The following is a 22,927-nucleotide window of genomic DNA, read 5'->3' as shown; positions in this document are numbered from 1 at the left end:
TTAAAATGTCCTCCTGCCCCGTGGGCGGCGCCGTCCTGCACTATGCAGCTCATCTGATCCTCCGTGCACTGGCGAAGTGGGCAGGCGGGGGTTATTAAGAGTAACATTAATAATCAGCGTTTATTGAACGCTTACGATGTACTTGGCACTGCACTGAGCGTTTTAAACGCATTATCTCAATTGATCGCACTGCGCAGCTCCCTGAGCACTTGTTTTCTTGTAAGAGTCTTTAGAATTCACAAGACTCCGGTTTTTACACTTGAGCAAATTGAACTCCACAGACAAAAGCTATCTGCCCGAGGTCACCTAGCAACTCAGTGGTGAGCAAGGTTCTGTCACCCGTGCAGGGGCTGGACACGTGCTTCTGGGGCTGGCGCACAGTGGGCAGTGGCCTCGGCCTCCTGATGGCCCGCCACTGCCCCTCCTGCCAGTGCCCTCAACCTACTCCAGAAGGTTCGCCGGTCGAACCACGGTGTGTTTTAGTCCAGGGCCAGGGTTGGCCATCAGGGCCTGCCTGGTGTCAGGGGTCAGTGTGGTTGGTTAAAAGGTCAGTGTGGGTTGGGGTCAAGGGTCAGAGCATGGCTGCCAGAGGCCAGTGTATGGCTCGGGACAAAGTCAGGGTGTAACTCAGGTTAGGTGTCAGTATGTGTCTGGGTTCAGGAGTCACCGTGGGTCTGGGCCAAGGGTCTGTGTGGGGCAGGGGTCAGTGAGTGGCCAGCTCCCCTCAGGAGGTTGAATCACTCCCAGAGAGAACCAGACCCTCTCCCTGGCCCCATCAGGTCAGCACACTGTCCCCCGTGGCCCCAGTCCTGAAGAAAAGTTCTGGAAGGAGCATAGGGTGAAGGGAAAGACAGACCAGTGTGACGGGAAGAGGCTTTCCAGGAAGCCCCGGGAGGAAAAAGAAGCTCGAGAGCAGCCCCCTCCTGACCCTCGCACCCCAACCCGTAGCCCTCTCCGGGTGCAGCTGGACCAGCTCGCTCTGTCCGGGATCCATCAATGGGGCCCTTCTGGGTGTGGCTGCACTTCCTGCAGAGCGGCACCCCCCACCCTGCACCAAATGCAGCCTTTCCAGGGTCGGGGGCCCCGCCAAGCTCCAAGGAGGTCCTCTGCTTCCCCACCCGGACACCTTCACTCACATCCGCCTCTCCCTAGAGATGCTCCCTGGCCCCTAACTTGCAAACCCTCTTCAGTTTTTGAAGCCCACCCCCAACACCTTCCAAGCCCTGCCAAGTTTCCTGCTGGAATTCTCACTTCCTGGGGCCCTTGATGCCCACGTTGCCTTGTCTCATCCCTGTGGGATGCAAGCCACCGGGGAGAGGCCAGGCCAAGTTAGGAGGCTGGCGGCCTCTGTGTGGAGTGACAGTGACTCTCTGTAGGAGAAAGTGTTTTTATTACCTCCAGGAGAAGGGCTCAGGGGGCTGCTTCCTAACACGGGTGAGTCACCCTGTATAAGGAAGAGAGAGGAAATCTCAGGCTCAGGGCAAATTGGATGAGAGGGTCTTGGAACTCGTCCAGCACGAGGTCTCAAGGCTTGAGAGCGGGCAGACGTCAGCCGTGCTGCCCGCCTGGCCCCACTGAGCAACACACGCCCGGACACTAGACGCCCAGGACTTGGCTTTGTCCTAATATTCGTGTTGTTCTGAGGGTTTGTCTTCCCCGTGGCAGTTGATTGCTTTTCCATGAACCACAGTCGTATAAAGTTTCCTTTTGAAATTCCAGGAGAGGCAGGAGTGGGTGCAGTCTCATGGGTGCTGGCCCATTCTCGGGAGTCCCCAGCGGTCCCCCTTTCCTGTGGCTGCGGGAGCCCCGCCCAGGCCTCATAGCCTGAGGGAGAGTTGGACTCATTAAAAATAATTGCCTGGCCGGAGTCATCAGCTTCCCCTGGTGGAGCCCCGTTCCGGCTTCCTTGGCAGGCCCGGGCTGCCTTTGCTGTCGCTGCTGCTGCAAATCAGAACCCTCCCGGCCCCTGGGGTCCCTCCATTGGGGAGAGGTGACTGGAGATCAGAGAACGCCTGGATAATGAGGGGAGAGCTCACTCACAGCCCCGAGCACGCTGCAGGCACACACTCAGAACCCTCGGCTCAGCTCTGTGGAGCCGATGCTGCTGCTCCCCATTTTCCTGTTAGGGACATCGGGGCTCAGACAGGCGAAGCACCTGACAGACACATGGCCAGCCAGCAGTGCGCAGCTGTCTCTGGGAGCCGGGTTGTCAGAGCCGGGCCAGACCAGCCACCATCTGGGTGGGAAGAGGGCTCAGGGCCATCTGGAGCCTGACAAGGCCTGAGTGGGTCAGGTCTGTGAGGTGCACCTGGGCAGGGCAAGGGACAGGGCCATGGCTAGAAGCGGGTCATTGCTGACCTAGAGGGCTAGACAGGGACACCCAGGCAGCCAAGGCTCCCAGACACCAAACGGCTGTTGGGCCAACAGCACCCAGGAGGCGATGGCGTCCTGCCTGCCTGGCCAGGCTGGCCTTGGGCCAGGGGACCAGGCTCACCGCCTGAACACTTGAACTGCACGTGGCGAGTGCCACAGGCCCAGAAACTTAATGCCTATCCCAGGAACCTGGAACTTCCTCAGCATCTGGGAGGGCGGGCTCACCTGTCAGGTGCAACAGAGAAGACCCAGACAGACCTTGCTGCTCCGAGACACACGGGCATGCGCACACGCTGCTGTGGACTGCACGCTCGTGCCCTAAATTCCCGTGTGGCAGCCCTAGCCCCAGGCTGCATTTGGAGACAAGGCCTCTAAGGAAGCGGTTAAGGTTACGTGAGGTCACAGAGTGGGGCCCTGCTCCTTACAGGACGAGACCCCAGAGAGTTTGGCTCTCTCTCCACATGAGCACGAAGAAGAGGTCAGGTGAGGACGTAGCAGGAAGGCGGCCGCCCGCCTGTGACCCACAGGGAGACCTCTCGCCAGAGCGCAGGCTTGCTGCCCCCGCCCTGGGGCTTCCAGCCTCCTGACCCGAGAGCAAACGACGTCTGTGGATTCTGTTGAGGCAGCCCGAGCAGAGCAGACTAACACTCACACCCAAAGTCCCTTCCTTTGTCCTCTGCCTGGTCCCCCCTTGGGCGACACCTGTGGTGAAGGGTCTGGGCCGGAGCCTAACTCAGAGGGGGCACAGGCTGGGAGAGGGGCTTTGAACAGCTAGCCTCCTGGGGCCTGGATTTCCTTGTCTGGAGCAGAGGACCCTCCGCATCTCTGCAGGGACGTGTCTGGGAGTGAGGCTTCGAATGCTCAGCCCAGAGCACGGCGGGCGAGCACTGCTACTCACAGTAACGTGAGGTGCTGGTGTGGTGGGAGGGGTGGGGAAGCAAAGATAGGAAGTGACGTGTAGACAGGAAGCCCACACGCATGGAGAAAGTCCGTTTCAGTGTGGAAACGGAACTCACAAGGGAGGAGGGGTGGGGGAGGGAGAACCCTGGGGGCTGGAAACGGTGCAGAGAAGGTGGAGGTGGCGGGGGAAGGACCCTCGGATTGACTCACATTCATCAGTGGACTCAGACAATGCAGCGCTCAGCTGGGCCTGGGGCCGCCGCCCAGTGACCTCATGCTGCGAGCTGGGGTCACCGGGGAGCCCGAAGAGCTGCGTCCCACCCCTAGAGTCTGATCCAGGGGGTAACTATGTTGACGTCAATCAAAACAGACCTTAGGCCAACAGAGTATGATGACGGTCAGTGAGGGTTGATTCTTGTTAAGAAAAGGAACAATTCACTGAAAAGATATTAAGATCCTCAACTGGTGTGCACCAAATAACATAGAAAAACACAATCCCCAGACAAATGACAACGTGTTCCACCTCACTAATAATGTAAAAATCAAATGGAAAGAGGGTTGGTCTAACATTTTCCCCGATTGGGTGTGCGAGGTCCAAAACCAGGTGTTGATAAGTACACGTTCAGTGGACATGAGTTGGGAGAAGCTTTGGGGAAGCCAAATCTATCAAAATAAAACTTGCAAACCGTTTGTCCTAGCCTTCTCTCTTCCATGTTCAAGATGCTCTATTCAATAGGATGAACAGGGGAGTGGAGCTTCTGTAGCAGGGGACTCTGGGGGCGTTGTTTCCCTGTGTGTGGATTTCCAGGAGTGACAAAGCAAGAGAGTCTGGGGGCCCAGCACCCCCTCAGTCCTGGCTCCAGCCTCGCCAAGGAAGTCACCTCTAGGAGGAGGGGATGGAGCAGGCTGGTGGCCTCTCCAGATAGACACTGGTTGACACTTTCAAGCTGCTGGCTGTGAGCAGGGAGTAATGCCTGGAAGTTAAGGAGAACGGGATGGAGGCCGGATGGTTTTCCCAAGGACAGGCCAGGGAGTGTTTCTACTGCTGGGAAGAAGCCAACAGGAGCAGACAGGAGGAGGAGGGGTTATTCCCTCGCTCCCTGCCCTAATAGAGAGGGAAGAGAGCAAGATAGGCTGTGTCTGGAGGAGGACCACTTTCCCATGAGAGCGGGAAAGGGAAGAGGACCCTTCCCGGCTGGATCTCACGGAGACACAGACGGGGACCTGGCTGCTTCCCACGCCTGGCCACACGGTACTCCAGGAACTTCACAAAATTCCTCTTCTGCCTAAGTCTGCCGAGCTGGCTTCTGTTGCCCACTAGCAAGCTCCCTGATGGATTCCGAGCTCAGACCAGAAGCAGAGATGGATGCCGTTGACCGGGCATGAGACTGGGGCACGGCAGGGGCCTTTCCCAAGACCCTGGCATCCGTCCGTCCGTCCGTCCTGCTGCCACGGACGGACTTGCTCTCCAGTGCCCTCTGCTCTGTTGTGTGGCCCGTGGGTGAGCCCTTTGTTTTTTTCAATAACCGTATTGTTTTAATTTCCAAAATCCCTAATTAGTTCTTTTTCATAACTGGTTATCCTGATTTTTACAGTGCTGTCCTTCCTTATCTCTGAGGACATTCACTGTCCAATATCATAAAATAACTCTTATTCTGATTGCTCTGTTAAATCGGGCTCTTCAGGTAAAGTGCTCATAGCAGTTGAATCTGTTGTTTTCTTCCGTGGCGACGGCTCTCCTCGAGTGAGGGAGTCTTCATCATGGAATGTTCTAGGGCATTCCTGCCTAGGCGGTTGTTTCCCTCTTTGGCCTGATCCAGTGTTTCTCTTGCTTTCAGGGAATCAGCCCATTTTCTGGCTCACCAAGTGTTCTTGTTTTGGAGTGTGGATTTGTTAGATCATTTTCACACCTATTTTAAACCACTTTGTGGATTTAGTGGGCAAAAGGAGAGGGCGACATGCTCTCAGCCCACCATGCAGAACTAGAAGTGGCTCCATGGCCTCTAACGTCACTCATATGATTTGTGCCATTTTTACATTATAGTTTCTATAGTAGGTGTCAACGTGGTCTTCAAAGACATCATCTGACTGGTGATCTATCTTCTATAGGAAAGCTATTGATTTTGGTTATTTCCATTGTGCTCAGCCACTTAACTAAGGACCTTCAATTAATTATAAGTAGCTTTTCACCTGATTCTCTGTATCAGGACTAGATCAGGCGGCAACTAGACAGACCCGGGAGGAGAGAACCTCAAATGGAAGGAGTGCCCAAGGCCGGCTAGCACAGTGGTGCTCTCCATACCTCACCAACCCCTCCCAGCTAGCTCACCAGGCGGGGCCCTGGTCTTCATCATCCACAGGGGTTAGCTCCAGCCATCAAGTACATTCCAGGCTGCGGGACGGGGGAGGAAATAAAGGGGCATGTCTTTACGGAAGGTTTCTGGAAGCTTCACTGGATGATTCTGCCTAGGTCCTTGTGCTAGACCCACGCAGCCACACCTGCTGCAAGGCAGTCACTCTTCTAGTTGGCCACATGCCCAGCTACAAATGCAAGACCTGATTGCTATGAAAGAAAGAGAAGGCATTCTAGGAGACAATTAGCTGGCTCTGCCATGATACCATTGACAAATAGTAATGACTGTATCTCTTCCTTTTATATTATATTAAAATTTATATTATCAGTTATATTCATCTTGCTTGCTGGATAGGAATGAGAGTCAAATGGCAGATATGCTTTTGGAGGAGATTCAGGGAGACTAGCTGTCGGACTGGACGTGGGGGTGGTGGGGAGGACCAAGATTGACTCCGCTCTCCTGGCATGCACAACCATGGGAAGACGGAGGAGCAGCAGGCACTGAGGGAGGACTCTGAGTTCAGCTTTCACAGGCTGAGTTTGAGATACTCTTCAGAAAAGAGCCTTTACGGCAATCACTAACTGGACCAGGAGACGGAGCAGGGCCAGTCCTCCCGGGGGGCCAGGGCCTCACTCCCTCCTCCCGCCCATCCCCAGCGAGACTGGGTCCCAGAGATCAGCCCCCTCCTGTCCTCTCCTCACAGCCCAGAACCTGCACACAGCAGGCACTCAGGCAGATCTGGTGTCTGAACACACAGGATGTACGGAGAAAAGAAAAAGGGTGCGGAACACGGATAGACCCAAAGAGCCACTATTCCCCTCCTTGTCCCCCTAGGTTTCGTAAAGCAACAATAACAGGAAGAATATCTAACATTTATTCAGTGTTTAGGACCTGATGCCTGATTGCTAGGAGCCCCGTGGCATGTCCTGGAGTGGCCAGGATCTACTACCATAGAGATGAATGACCCTGGGCTCTGGCACCTGGGGGTCACGGACGTAGGGTCACCCAGGGCGAAAGCAGCCCGTGACCCTGCTGCAGATGAATGTGGCCAACGTGAACGCGCACCCTCCATCCCACCTTCAGACCAGCATCTTTGGTCAGCGCTCCATGCCCCACCAAGAAAGCACCGCTGCTGGGATGAGCTGCCACCAAGGCTCAGATGTGGCTGCCCCAGGGGGATTCTCCCAGGGCCCCAACTGGATGAGTCCTGGTTGAGTCTTGTAGCCTCTATTTTGACTCAGACCTTTCTAAATATACCCTCTGAAATTGGTGAAAATCTACCAAGCCACTTTGTATAAGGTAATAGATAACCTCACAAACAATATAAGCTTTCTCTCCCCCAGATCTCTCACTTCACAGGTGGTGAGACTCACAGGTGGTGGCATTATTCAGAATGAAATGCGGAGACTCTGTGTGACCAACAAGAGGCGGACACAAGGCCTCTCGGCCGGACCAGGAGGGACGGGGAGGCTCCCTAGAGGAAAATCCTACATGGATTCCAGAAGGCCGGAAAGGCCAGATGTGGCAGGGATGGGACAGGCATTCCAAGTAGAGGGCCCAGCATGTGCAAAGGCCTGGAAGCAAGAGAGCAAATTCCCCCTTTGAATTTTACATGTCGTCCTTCCCTCCTCCTAGGACTGGTGACCCAAGGACTTCATGGCCCCAGGGCTTGTCTCCTTCAGAACTCTTGGGGGACTCTCCTTGGGTCTTCATCAGAACCCCCATCCTTGAATATTGGCGGGGGCCTGCCTGGGGGCTTCATCAACCTCAAAGAGGCAATGGAAGCTTTGCAGGCAGGGCGAGAGCAGGCCTGCTGTGCGGCTCCAGGCTGGGGGATGGGGAACAGGTATGAGTTCTGGGCTAGAGGGAGTCGTCTGATGCCAGCTTACTCAGTTCAGGGGCTGGGTGTGTGACGGGTGGGGACTCCTACACTGGGATAAATTACCCAGGGGTTGGCCTCCTTGAAGTTCCAGGGCCTGAGCTGGTTGGAGGCTGGACTCCCACCCAGGGAGAAAGGTGGGATTGGCCACTGCGATGTGTGAGCAGTGGAGGGTCCTGGACATGGAAGTTCCCCATGGGAAGGAAATAAGCCAGAGGGATTCCTTGTTGTAGCCCTAAAGACCTAGGGGCCTGCTGCCTGGGCAGCCCCCTCCCCCCCCCCAACCAAAAGCCAGAGGATTGGGGCAGGGCGGCTGGAGCAGGCCAGACCCTGTGTCCTCGTGGTGCCCAGCTTCCCCAGAAGTCAGCAGCCCTGTGGAGGGCTGGCTCTGTGTGCCAACTGGTGCCAGACTAAAATGAGGCTCCTCCAATGCATTCCCACTCAGAAAACACACCTCATTCAGCTTTCCGTGTGGAGACAGAAGGCGGGAAAATGAGGGGGATAAAGGCCTGGTCAGGGGAGGGCACTCAGGTGGCCAGGAGAGCCCTGGGCATTCTGAGGGGGTTCTGGAAGCTTCCACTGGCCCCTGCAGTCAGCAGGGAGAGGAGGAGGGCAGCGTTCTGGGAGCACCTCAGCTTACATAAGTTGTCTCAGCTTCTATGAGCCTGTTGGTGTCACTGTGCGCAAATGACAGGCGAGGAAACCGAGGCTTAGAAAGACTCACCAGGCAGTGAGGAAGAGATGCGGCAGGGGGACTAAGGGGGACGGGGAGTGGGGGAGAGGAGAGGAGGCAGGGGTGGGAGAGTGGGGAGAGGGCAGAGGGAGCCGGAGGAGACAGGGGCTTGCCAAGCGAGTATGAAGAAGAGAAGGGAGGGGACTGAAGCTGCTAACCAGGAGCAAGCGGTCCCCTCGGGGAGGAGGAGGTGAGCACCGAGACAGAGAGGGCAGAGGAAGACCTCGGTTGCTGGAAGAAGTATTGGAATCCAGAGGCTAGAGAGAGCGATCTGGAGAGACAGGCGGGGGGTGGGGGCAGGGGTGAACTTGGGAGGGGATGGGTGGGGGTGAACGAGGACCAGGGTTCGGCTGCTGGGAGGCGCAGGGCACTGCAGGGGGAGGGACACGGTCCAGGGCTGGGAGGACAAGTGTGGGAAGGACGTCAGCAGGGTATGGGCAGGGAAACCCCAAATGGCCAAGCCCTCCAGGCTCCCACTCCCGCAGCACAGGGCGGAGGGTAGAAATCCAGTTCAGGAACCAGCGACAGAAGTCCCCTCTCACATCTGCCTGTCTCTGAAAAGTGGACCGGCTGCAGATGCAGAACTCAGGGGGTGGATCTTCCCGCTGAACTACCCAGAGACAGACAATCTGAAAAAGAAGAGGTGTGCACACGATGGGGAGGCCCTCTGGGCAACGTCACCAAAGGCAGAGAGCACTAAAGGTAAATGGATATGATGACAAAAAATCGAAGCACATCTCCATACCGGATAAAAATAATGACAATAACGATAATAAGTGAAAGGGAAAACCAGAAACAGAAAAGCAAAAAACCCGCCAAGACTATGTACAGCCAATTCACAGGGGAAGACTTGGGAAGGCCAATAAACACACAAGAACCCTGTTAACTTCAAGAGTAATTGGAGAAACTTAAAGCAAAAGTAAGAAGGTGATGTATTTTTCCCCTGTCTGATTGTTAGAGTAGCGTGTAAGAGGTGGGTCTGGAGGCTGTGGAGAAAACACTCGCGTGCGTGGCTGGGGGCACTAACCGGGTATGACCTTTAGGGGCAGCCATTTGGAAACTACTTGCCAAGGTAAGATGTCTATTCCCTTTGGCCCAGCTATTCTCTTCCATGCCAAGATGAGCTGTTAATTGAAACAGGCAATTCCGACTCCAGGGGGAGGTATCCTGGTGGTGGGAGTCGGTCCATGGAGATGCGTTAGGGCAGAACAGAGCAGGTGGGTGGGTGGCAAACCAGCCCCCAGGGTCCCCCGAGCTCCATGTGGGGACCACTGAGGTCCTGAGCAGACTCTGTGCTGGCTGGGGACTTGGCTGTGAGGAGGAGAGTGCTGGGCGGCACCAGGGGAGGCAGGGCAGGGAGGACCAAGGGGGTGGCAAATGCCCCAGAAGAGAGCTAACGGCGGGGAAGGGGCGTGAGGAGCAGAGGGGCCTGGATTAGGCAGAAGAGGTGCCAGCTAGTCCTGGATGAGGCAGCTGGACCGGCTTCCTCAGGGGAGGCCCCACCCTTCCCCAGGGGTCAGGGCGGAGGGGGGTGGAGGAGACGGGCTGGAGGAAGCCGAGTTGAGGTGGAGGTGACATCAGCGAGCAGCCCTGTGACCCTATGCTCAAGGCAGAGGACCATCCCAGCCACAGAGCCATCGTTCCCTCGGCATCTGAATGGAGAAACTCCACTCGACTGTGCCCTCGGAACTGTCCGCAGCTGGCCGGCTCCAGTGACGGCAGCACACATTCCCACAGAAGGCTGCAGGCCCGGAGCCCATCGCGCGGCTGTCCAGGCCCGGGGGCGGCAACTCCCCTGGCAGGGCCCCTGAGGGCCTCCACGTGCGCCTCTGTCGCCAACGGGGCAGGGCAGGGGGCTGCTCCCTCCAGGAGGATTTCAGGTCTGGATGGCCCGGCCAGGGTTGGGGCAGGTGGTGCATTAGGGCTCGTGGTGAAACCACACCGCAGGACGAGGCCGCGAGGGCCAGGGCGCCGCCATGGGAAACCTGGTCTCGACGCTGGGACGGGATGTAGCTCCGGTCTCCGTGTGTAAGGACTGGGCAGCCTACACACACTGAAAGCAGGCCTGTGACGTGTGCACAACTTTGTGAACACACTAACAACGACTGAGGAACCCTCTTTACGGGGCACTGGGGTCTGTAAATGCCCAGCACAGCTGTTTAGAAAAGACCTGAAGGAAACAGCCGAGGGCTAAGCTGGTCGCCTCGGAGACAGGCGGTGGAGGAAGGGGCACGTCCCATTTCCACTTCATATGCTCCTGTACATTCACAATACGCACGGGCTACTTTTGTAAGTAAAACTCCGAATAGAGACTTCTTTAACGACAAACCCGGGAAGCAGGGCCGGACCTGGCAAGTACCTGCACGGCGACTGCCGGCACTGCCATGCTGGCACTCTGGCTGCCACCAGGCCCGCTTTGACCCAGCTGAGAGGGGTGGGGGCTCCCCCAGGACCGGCCTTGCCTTAAACTGCAGGGCAGCCCCGGAGGTGTTATCTGCAGGGGGCAGAGGGGCTGCAGAGAACGGGGGCAGGAAGGCCCTGGTAACTGCGGTGATCAAAGCAGGGCTGGGGAGCCGGCCCTCCCACCGTGGAGACAACGGGAGGCGGGGGTGGGGGTGGGGGAGGGGATGGGGAAGGGGTGGTTGCTGTTAGAGACCCTGGCCCAGGAGCTGGGGAAGCCCAGCCCCACCCCTCCTCACAGTGTGGGCTGTGCCCAGCAGCCCCCCGCATACACTGCACCCCCACCACACGCCAGGAGCTGTGCTCTGGAGCACAGGAGTATCCTTCCCCGGTGGGTGGTAACATCTCCAGAGGGAGGGTCTGGGGCTGCCCAGGGTGACTGGGGGCACAGCAGTCAGGGGCTGGACTACTCCCAGCGGTGAGGAGGGCCAGGTGCTGGGGGCCCATCAGGGGGATCTGAGCTCAACTCAGATAGGGGGCAGGAGGTCCTGGGAGGGAAGCTGGAGGAGAGGTGGGTTGGGAAGGGCAGGGAACAGCCTGTGCAGAGGCTCTGAGGTGGAAGGAAGCTGAGAGCTGAGACCCTGACCCTGAGCCAGGGCTGAGCTGAGGGCACCAGTTCGGAGAGAAGGGAAAAGGCGAGGGGCTGGAAGCTGCCTCAAAACTGACCCTGAGACCGGAGCGAAGCCAGTGACGGTATCTCAGCCCAGCGGACGGGCGACCTTGTATTTCAAAAACACTGGCTGAAGGAGAGGGAACTAGGCAGGAGTAATAGCAGAAACTAAGGCCCCACTGAGGGAATTTACTGACAGGAATTGGTGCTGGTCTGGACAGGGAGACAGGGAGCAAGGACGGCCAGGCCTCCAGGGAGATGAGGGGGCTCCACGTCTGAGCCGGGGAGGCGGCGAGTTCGTGGGCAGCTGTGAAAGGGCTTGAGGTCAGGGGGTCCATCTGTGAGACTTGGGGCAAGAATCCACCTGCCTAGGGAAAGGGTGTAGAGACAGCAGGACGGCAGCTGGGAAGCCTCGTTATCATAAAATTAATCCTCCCCAAATCAATATATGCATTCATACCACTCCATTTGGAAATTCAACGTTGTCTGCTTCGGGATCTGAACGAAACGGTTTGAAAGTTTACATAAACTAAAACATATGCCCACAGAACAATGAGATAGACACAGAAAGGATATGCCTGGGACGCGTTAGGATCACCCTCAGGGAGAGGAGAGAGACAGGCCGGACAGGTTCCCTGTGGCTGCTGGGCCTCCCCCTAGAAGCGGGAGGAACTCAGCTTTGACCCTGAGTCCCAAACAGAGGGAACAATCACTTATGGAATTACTCACAATTAGGAATGTATCCACTCCCCCTGGTTCCAGAGAAAGACAATGATAACTCAAGGAAAGAGGCCACCTCTTCTCGTCCCCTCCCCCACCCCCCAGTGACAACATATGTCTGGGCAGAGGGCTCTTTGCTGCTTGTTTCCTCAGCTTTGGCCATCCTATAAACCTAGGGCAGCAGACTCGAATGTCCAGGGTCAGGCAAGGAAAGACAGCTTTTAACGCATCTAGCAAGTCTTTAGGATACTTGGCGTGCCTCCAGGCTCGCGTTCCGCATAGTAACCAGTTCCCCAGCATCACATGGCAACCACAGGTCCCTCATTTGCTTTGTCTTCTGTGAGATCCCCTACAGGTCTCCCCAGCTCTGGCCCACTGTGGGTTTGTTTACTCCTGCCTTGATCCCAGAGTGTTCTGATTCCAGTGGCTTTCTGGGAAGGGGCGACATCTGGTCAGTCACGGGACCCTCACGTTTTTGCTTAACCCTGGGGTCTTGTTAATTCTGACTCAGTGGGTCTGGGTAGGGGCTGAGATTCTGAATTTCTCACAGGCTGCGGGGGGATGCTGATGCTGCAGGTACTGGTCTGAGGTCCACACTGAGAATGGAGCTCTAGAACTCATTCTGCTTCTTCCTTTTTTCACTTCTGCTGTTTTCGGATCCTTCCACAGTGCTCTGGCCTGACTGGTGAGTAATCTATCACTGTGCCTGCCAGTTTTCTTATCTAGTCATTCCCACCTGGACCCACTGGCTGCCTCCAGCTCCTCATGCAACACGGGCCACGTGAAATCTTGTCCAGGGTCACGGGGTCTTCAGGGTGGGCATGCACTTAATTTGCAGAAGCCCCCCTTGGTCTGCACTGGGTGCACCACCGTAGGCAAGAGGCACTGCCAACACTGGGCACTGCCCAGCTTGTTAATTTGTGTATGTGTGTGTGTGTGTAAGGAAGATTGGCCCTGAGCTAACATCTGTAGCCAATCTTCCTTTATTTTATGTGGGATGCCACCACAGCATGGCACACAGGATCCAAAACTATGAACCCTGGGCCACCAAAGCAGAGCGCGCTAACTTAACTGCTACACCACCGGACCTGTCCCACAGCTTGTTAATTCTGACCCATCTGCCAGGCCGCAGTGGTCCACCCCAGCTCCACTCTGCCTTGTTCTAATAAATAAGACGTTCTCCTCACGGGGCTGTTAGCCTTTGGAGTTTGTCTCTTTGCCTGTTTTAACCCTTTGCCTGCTGTTTTGAGTGTGGTCTGTTCCTGTGGGTTTATAGGATATACCTATGTCTGTGTATGTTACGCTAGATATTAGTCCCTTTTCAGTTTCAGACATTGTAATTATCTTGTTCCCATCTGTTACTTGCCTGTCAACTTTCTCCCAAGTGTCGTTTGTTGAGCAGGAATCCTTGATTTTGATGCACACAAACTCACCCATTTTGCCTTATGATTTTTACTTTGGGGGTTTAAGAAGTCCTTCCCACCCCAATGCCACCATTTTCCCACATTATCTTCTCTTCACTTATGGCTTTACTTTTCACTTTTTTAAATCCTTCTGGAAGCTACTTCTGTATATGGTGAATATGGATAAAAATAAGACACCCACTACCACTATCTACAAAAGTGAATGGCGTTTTATTAATTTGGGGATACCTGACATCTTTATAATATTGTCACCCCCCATTCAACAACTCTAAATGTCCATTTTCCTCAGTTTGTTTTTCAAAATCTCATTTAAAATTTTCCTCATAGAGTTTTATGTACTCTTTGCTAAGGCAATTCCTAGACACCACACCTTCTGTTGCTGTCATGAATAATTTACTATATTTTCTAACTAGTGTGGAGAAATGCTGTTGAGTTTTGTAAGTTGATCTTATATCCAGCAACCTTGCTAAATTCTTGTTAGATTTCAAGGTTTGCATTTGATGCTTTTGCTTTTAATATGTGCATATTAAAATAAATGACATGTAATACATATATACAATAAATAAAATGACATATATTTAATTATATGTAGACATAATGACAGTTTTATCTCTTCTTGTCACAATTCTCACGATCTTACGTCTGCTTCTTTCCTCACAGTGCTGGCGCAGCCCTCAGGTTTCATGTCATGACGAGTGATGACTCTGGGCACCCTGCCTGCTCCCATTCCTGAAGAGAATATACTTAACGTTTCTGCCTGGAGTATAGTGTTTTGGTTTATAACCTTTTGTCAAGGTAAGGAAGTGCCCTTCTATTCCTAGCTTGTCAAGAACTCTCATTATTTTTTTTGTTGTAATTATTATTATTACAAATAGGTAATGAATTTTACAAAGACTTTTCTACATCTATTGAGATAATCATATGATTTTTCTCCTACAATAAATCATAAATAACAGTATATTTTCTAATGTTGAACCATCCTTGCATTCCTGAGATAAACCCTACTTGGTTATAATGTACATTTTTTAATACATTGACATTCTGTTAACTAACATTCTTGTGAAACTGTGATTTATAATAAAAATATATTTGGTCTTCATCTTTTACTTGCGCAGAGCTTCTAAAACCATTGGAATTTCCTAAGTGATGAGGGCCTTAAAGGGAGCTTTTGTTATGTTAATGAAGTCACTTTTGGAAAGCCCCTAGGTCACCTAAGGAGGGAGCTGGTTGCCAAGAGAACCAGCCCTGTGATAGAGGTGACAAGAGATTTTTACCCATTAACATATATGGGGTGACTATTCAGGTTCAAAACTCATTCAGCTTGAACTAAAAAGCGTGACTTATGGCCTATCAAACATACATGGCACATCTGCTTTAACTGTTAAAGAATGCACTCCCTTAAGATAAGAATGCATGCTTCCTCTCCAAGCCCCATAGGTAACACCTTGTTGGTAACGCCAGCATTAGTCCCTTTACCGACATCAGGATCATGTTGACCTGCGAATTTTCACCTGGAAACTTTGACGACTATGTATCCTGGGCGTGTTTAATGTATGATTCTTTGTTCTAAAAAAGGTATAAAACTGTACTGAAAACTGTGCTTCTCCAGAACGCTTTCTTCCTTTCTGGAAAAGGTCTTCCCGAGTTACAAGCCTCAGTTTCACTCAAGTAAAACTCACCTTATCTCTCTTATCTAGAGAATGGTTATTGGTTATTTTGCCTCTAGAGGCTTGGAACTGTCTGTCTCACCCCCACCTCCAGGAAGGGAGAGGGGCTGGAGTTGGGTCAATCACCAGTGGCCAAGGACTTAATCAATCATGCCTGTGTAATGAAGCCTCCAGAAAAACCCAAAAGGATTGGGTTCAGAGAGCTTCTGGGTTGGTGAACACGTGGAGGTGTTGGGGAGTGGCTGCACTCAGGGGCATGGAAGCTCTGTGCTCCTTCCCCAGACCTGGCCCTGCGCATCTCTTCCACTTGGCTGTTACTGAGTTGTATCCCTTATAATAAACCAGTAATAGTGAATAAAGCACATTCCTGAGTTCTGTGAGTCATTCTAGGGAATTATCAAACCCAAAGGGGTGGGGCTGTGGGAACCCCCAAATTCAGCCCGTCAGAAGTGTGGGTGGCCTGGGCACCCCATTTGTGGCTGGTGTCTCAAGTTGGGCAGTCTTGTGGGGCTGACCCTTAAGTCTGTGGAGTCTGACACTCTCTTGGGGAGTCAGCATCAGACTGAGGTGCTGGACACCCAGTTGGTGCCAGAGAATCAGAGAGTTAGTGTCAGGGAAAAAAAACCCTTCCAGGACTTGTAAGGGCTTCTGTTTTCTCTGCAAAATATGAGATAAAGTGTTTTAGGGGCCGGCCCAGTGGTGCAGCAGTTAAATGTGCACATTCCGCTTCAGCAGCCTGGGGTTATCCGGTTAGGATCCCCAGTGTGGACGTGGCACCGCCTGGCAAACCATGCTGTGGCAGGTGTCCCACATATAAAGTAGAGGAAGATGGGCATGGATGTTACCTCCGGGCCAGGCTTCCTCAGCCAAAAGAGGAGGATTGGCAGATGTTAGCTCAGGGCTAATCTTCTTCGGAAAAAAAAAGAAAAAGTGTTTTACTAAGAGAAAATATGGTTCAATAATCCAAGAAAAAACATATAAATATTCAAAGTAAGAAACAAAGTTCTAATTTGGAGAGAGTGTGGTGTGGCGGCTGACTCGTAAGTTGGAGGCTGACTGCCGTCATCATTTCACTGACTGGTGACCGTGGAACGTGACTCGGCTGCACCCCACCACCATTTCCTTGTCTGTAAAATGGGGAGGGCAGGAGGAACCGCCGGGGAGTTCTTGCGAGGACCAGACCAAAGATCCCAAGAATGTCCCCAGTTCTCATTAATTATTAGCTGCTATTATAATTATTTGCAGTGATGTTGTTTTCTACTTAAAAACCCAAGAGAATAGATTGAAAGCTTTAAAATATTTTGACCAGTTACAAAGTCAATAGGCAGGAATCCGAAGCTTCTCTAAACGCCTGCAGTGATCAGAAAGGAAATACAACGGAAAAGCCTCCAACCACAAAACAAAAGTGTGGGACAGAACATAAGGAAGCGCAACCTAAAGCCCACGCGGAAGCATAACGGCCAGGAGACGGAATCAGGTGGGGAAGACCGAGCCTCTTCGCCACCAAGCTGGTAGACTCATTAGGAAACCAGAGTAATTCAAAACAGTCTGGTATCAGAGTAGGAGTTTTGAAATAATCAGTGAAATAGAATGGACAGTGCAAAAATGGCCCTGAACCCTTATGGGAAAACCTTATGGTACACCACAGAGATGCCATGATGAACTGCTGGGGAAACAGCAGACCGGTACATACATGGTGCCAGGAGATTGGCTATTTTCATGGACACTTTAAAATGAATTCCCTGTGTCATAGCACGTGCAAGAGTAAATTCCAAATGGATTCCGTGCCTAAATTTGAAAAGCAACATGATTAACATTAGGGAGAAAGAACGAGAAAATATCTTTAATGATGCTGGGTAGGGAAGGACTTCTTGAACAGGCATAAAGGATAAAGTTAATTAATTTAACTGCATTAAAATTAAAGCTTTTAGATAATAAAAGACACCATCAACAAACCAAACAGACAGGAGGGAGAAGCTATGTGCAATGAGCATAACTAATAGAAAATTCCTATCTACCTTATAAAAAGAATTCCTACAAATCAGTAAGAAAAAGACAAAAATCTAAATAGAAACATGAGCAAAGAATATGAACAGGCAATACAGAGGAGAATAAATCTAAACGAGATATAAAAATGAAAACATATTAAAGCTTAGTAAAAATCAGGAAATGCATATTAAAACAATAATAAGATGCTATTCCATACCCATCACCTTAGCAAAAAGCATAAAGTATGACAATAAACAAATGGTGTTGAAGGTGAAGTAATGGGGGCTCCTGTACACTGTCGCAGGGAGTATATGCTGGTACAGCCACTTTGGGGAACAATTTGGCATTATCTAGTGCAGTCAAAATGCACCCACCCTGTGACTCAGAAATTCCCTACTAGGTATCCAGCCAAGAGAACCTCTCACACATGCGTAGAAGGAGAAATATACAAGGATGTTCACTATTTGTTATGGTAAAAAATAATAGCAATAAGATGGAAACAACCTAAATGTCCATCAATAGGAAACTGGATACGCAAACCACAAATTGTGGCATTTTCATAGAGCAGTGAAGAAGAATGAAGGATATGACCATTGCTGTGTCTCAAAAACTTAATGCTGGTAGAAAAGAGCAAGTTATAAAGCAAGATTTACAGTGTGATAATAAAAAGTTGTAATGCATACAAAACAATCCTACATATTCTTTACAGACACATACATATTTAGTAAAAGTATAAAACTGAATGGCTCACAGAATGGGAGAAAATATTTGCAAATCATATATCTGACAAGGGACTAATATCAAGAATATATAGAGAACTAAAACTGAACAACAAAAAGATAAACAACCCAATTCAAAAGAGGGCAAGAACTTGAATAGACAGTACTCCAAAGATATACCAATGGCCAATGAGCACATGAAAAGACGCTCAACATCACTAATCATGAGAGAAATGCAAAGTAAAACTACAGTGAGATACCACCTCACACCCATTAGGATGGCTACTCTCGAAAACAAGTGTTGGCAAGGATATCGAGAAACTGGAACACTTGGGCACTGACGATGGGAATGCAAATGGTACAGCCACTGTAGAAAACAGTATGGAGTCTCCTTAAAAAATGAAAAATAGAATTACCACATGACCTAGCAATTCCACGTCTGGGTATACACCCAAAAGAGTTAAAAGTAGGGTCTTAAAGAGATATTTGTACATCCATGTCCATAGCAGTGTTATTGACAATGGCTAAAACGTGGAAGCAACCCAAGTGTCCATGGATGGATGAATGGATAAAGAAAATGTGGTCTCTGCATACAACGGAATATGATTCTGCCTTAAAAGGAAGGAAGCTCTGACACCTGCTACAACATGGATGAATCTTGAGAGCAGTATGCTAAGTGAAATAAGCCAGTCACAAAAAGAAAAATACTCAATGATTCCACTCATATGAGGTCCCTAGAGTAGTCAAATTCATACAGATAGAAAGTGGGATGGCGGTTGCCAGGGGCAGAGTGGGGGAGGGGGAAGAATGAGGAATTACTGTTTAATGAGGATGAGCTTCAGTTTAGGGAGATGAACTAGTTCTGCAGATGGAGGGTGGTGATGGCTGCACAGCACTGTGAATGTACTTAATGCCACTGAGCTGGACACTTAAAAATGGTTAAGATGGAGGCGGTCTAAGATGGCGAGATTGGAAAATCGTGAACACACCTACTCCCACAGACACACCAAATCTACAGCTACATATGGAAAAATTTCCTCTGAAAAAGACCTGAACACTAGCCAACCAGCTCCTTCACACTGGCAAATGGGCAAAGGGCCACGTGGGGTGGGAAGGAGAGGGTGACACGCAGTGCGGCATAAACTGCACCCATGGGGGGGCGACCCACAATCGAGAGGGAACTCACAAACCTGGAGCGAAGGGTTTGCACCCCACATCAAACACTCCAACTTTTAAGACGTTCAGTTGAGAGACGAGCCCCTAAAACATCTGGCTTTGAAAACCAGCAGGGCTGGCGTCACAAAACCCAAAGGGCTGTGGCGAACTGAGAAACTGCTGTTATTGGGCTCCCGCACCGATGAGCTCAGCCCAGGGCCTGGCGCAGAGACAGCCATCTGAAGAGTGCCCAGACTTTACACGAAAGCCATTCACTCGCTGATCTGAAAGTTTTGGCTGAGGGGTGGGGCCTGTTGGGAGAATCTCCAGAGACAGAAGTGCCATTGGGCACCATTGTAGCGCTCTCCCTCTACCTTGCCAAAGCTCACAAGTGCCACTTTTTTCTTTCTCTGGGTGGGTGCCATTCTCACCCCCTAAATGATGGGCACCATCTTTGCGCTCTCCCCTTGCCTCACTCCAGCTCACCGGTATCTGCCAGAAAGGAACTTATACACTTGGCTGATGCCCTGATTTTTGCAGCTGCTGCCAGAGGACACCTCTGTATCACCTGGTGGCCAGGGGGGCTTACGTTCACAGGTCCCACAGGACTATAACCAACGGAGAAAGAGTTCTTGAAGAGCTGCCACTCTCAGGGCTCAGCAAGAGGCCACAGACCCAGGAGGTCAGTGTTTCTGTGAAACAGGCCCATCAGCATAAGCTGACAGCCTGAGGGCTTCTGATTAAACATGTCTAAGGGCTGACTAAACTTTTCCAGACACCTTGGAAAGTGGGCGCTATTTTCACACTCTCTGCCGCGCTCCAGAGCACCAGCATCACTCAAAAGGGAGCTCTTACTCATGTTTCATGTCCCCGTTTTTGCAGCAGCTGCCACTCAGGGGACATCTCTTGATTACCTGGCTCTGGAGGCTGGGGGGCTTGCGTTTCTGGGCCCCATGGGACTGTAGCAATCAGAGACAGTTCTTGGCAGGCCATCACCCCCAGGGCACAGCACAGAGAGCAGACTGAAACACACCCCAGTCCTTCTGTGAAAGAGGCCCATCTACTTGTCCTGGAGCTTCAGCCTTAGGAACAGGCTTCAGGTCTGGCACACTTACAGGGGCCCATGGAAAGGCTCACAGGGAACGTAGGACAAGGGATGCCATCTCTGGGCTCTCCCTCTGCCTCACTATAGCTCATGGTATTTCCCAGAAAGGAGCTTATATACTCATCTGGAGCCTCGAATTTGGAGATTGTTGCCCAGGAGACACCTCCAAATTGCCTGGTCTGGTGGCCAGTAGGGCTTATGCTTGCAATCCTGCAGATGTACATATTTGCATACTTTTTTTTTTGAGGAAGATTAGCCCTGAGCTAACTACTGCTAATCCTCCTCTTTTTGCTGAGGAAGACTGGCCCTGAGCTAACATCCATGCCCATCTTCTTCTACTTTATATGTGGGATGCCTTCCCAAGCATGGCGTGCCAAGCAGTGCCATGTCTGCATCCAGGATCCGAACCAGTGAATCCCAGGCCGCTGAAGCAGAACATGCATGCTTAACCGCTGTGCCACTGGCTGGCCCTATATTTGCATACTTTAAGAGCTGCTGCCTGAGGGTCTGGCTTCCAATCAGCCTGAGTCTAGGTGCTGACTGAGATCCCCCTCATTGGGACACTGACAGGTATTGGCACACCCTAACCAGGGAGCTATTAAAAATAGGCTGCTTGGACAATCACAAAGGTTTAAGAGATAACTAAGAACTAGGGCTGGGTTGAACAATAAGGTCTATTTCCTACATGAAACTAACCGTTCAAGACTGGAAGGTGACTGTTTCATCTAATGCATAGAAACCAGCACAGAGAGTCAAGTAAAAATGAGGAATCAGAGGAATATGTTCCAGACAAAAGAACAAAATAAAAACCTCGGGGGAAAAACTTCAATGAAATGGAGATAATGAATGTACCTGATAAAGAGTTCAAAGTAGGGCCGGCCCCATGGCCGAGTGGCTAAGTTTGCGCACTCCACCACAGTGGCCCAGGGTTTCTCCAGTTCAGGTCCTGGGCGCGGACATGGCACTGCTCGTCAGGCCACATTGAGGCGGCATCCCACATGCCACAACTAGAAGGACCTGCAACTAGATATACAACTATGTACTGGGGGATTTGGGGAGATAAAGCAGGAAGAAAAAAAGATTGGCCACAGTTGTTAGCTCAGGTGCCAATCTTAAGGAAAAAAAAGAATTAATCATTAAAAAAAAAAGAGTTCAAAGTAAAGGTTATAAAGACACTCACAGACCTTGGGAGAAGAATGAATGAACATAGTGAGAACTTCAACAAAGGGAAAATATAAGTACCAAATAGGAGTCACAGAGCTGCAGAATACAATAACTGAGCTGAAAAATACACTAGAGTGCTTCAACAGCAGACTAGATGAAGCAGAAGAAAGGATGAGTGAACGCAAAGACAAGGCAGTGGAACTCACCCAATCAGAGCAGCAAAAAGAAAAAAGAACATAAAAAGGCAAAGAAAGCTTAAGGGATTTATAGGACAACAGCAAGCATGCTAACGTTTGTATTATAGGGTCTCAGAAGAAGAGAGAGAGAGGAGCAGATTTCTTACTTGAGGAGATAACGGGTGAAAACTTCCTTAACTGGGGAAGACATCCAGATCCAGGAAGCCCAGAGAATTCCAAATAAGATGAACCCAAAGAAATCCACAGCAAGACACATTATAATTAAATGTCAAAAGTTAAAAACAAAGGGAGAATCTTAAAAGCAGCAAGATAAAAACAACTTATTACATACAAGGGAACCCCCTGAAGAGTAACAGCAGGTTTTTCAGCAGAAACTTTTTCAGGCCAGAAGGGATTGGCGTGATATATTCAAAGTGCTGAAAGAAAAAAACTTCCACACAAGAATACTTTACCCAGCAAAGTTATCCTTCAGCATTGAAGGAGAGATAACGAGCTTTCTAGACAAGCAAAGCCAAAGGAGTTCAACACCACTGGCCCAGCCTCACAACAAATATTAAAGGAACTTCTTTCAGCTGAAAAGAAAGGGTGCTAAAGTAGAAACAAGAAAACATATGAAAGTATAAATCTCACTTTTATATAACTTTTAATATAATAATTTTTTATTTACCTTTATGTATAAAGGTAAATATATAATAAAGATAGTAGATTAGTCACTTATAAAGCTGGTATAAAGGTTAAAAGACAAAAATAGTAAAAATAACTATAACTACAATAATTTGTTAAGAGATACACAAGATAAAAAAATGTAAAATGACATAAAAAACAAAATGTAGGGGAGGGAGAGTAAAAATGTAGAGCTTCAGGATGCATTCAAATTTAAGTGGTTATCAACTTGAAATAGACTATTATAGATAAGGGTTGTTATACGCGAGCCTCATGGTAACCATAAAGCAAAAACCTATAGTAGATACACAGAAGTTATTCAGAAAGGAATCTAAAATAACACTACAGAAAGTCATACAAACCACAGAGGAAGAGAGCAGGAGAAGAAAGGAACAGAGAGAAACTACAAAACAGACAGGAAATAATGTACAAAATAGCAATAAGTACACACCTATCAATAATTAATTTAAGTGTAAATGAACTAAATTCTCTAATCAAAAGACATGGGGGCTGAAAGGATAAAAAAAACAAGACCCATCTCTATGCTGCCTACAAGAGACTCATTTCAGATGTAAGAACACACTGACTGAATGTGAGGGGTGGAAAAAGATGTTCCATGCAAATGAAAACCAAAAGAAAGCTGCAGTAGCTACTTATATCAGAGAAAATAGGCTTTAAAACAAAGACTGTAATAAGAGAGAAAGAAGAGTATTACACAATGATAAAGGAGTCAATCCAACAAGAGGATGTAACAATTGTAAATATTTATGCACCCAACATAGGAGCACCTAAATACATAAAGCAAATATTAACAG

This window comes from Equus asinus, chromosome 21, assembly GCF_041296235.1.
Source record: "Equus asinus isolate D_3611 breed Donkey chromosome 21, EquAss-T2T_v2, whole genome shotgun sequence".
NCBI lineage: Eukaryota > Metazoa > Chordata > Mammalia > Perissodactyla > Equidae > Equus > Equus asinus.
The sequence above is the reverse complement of the archived record's forward strand: the minus strand, read 5'-3'. Positions refer to the sequence as shown.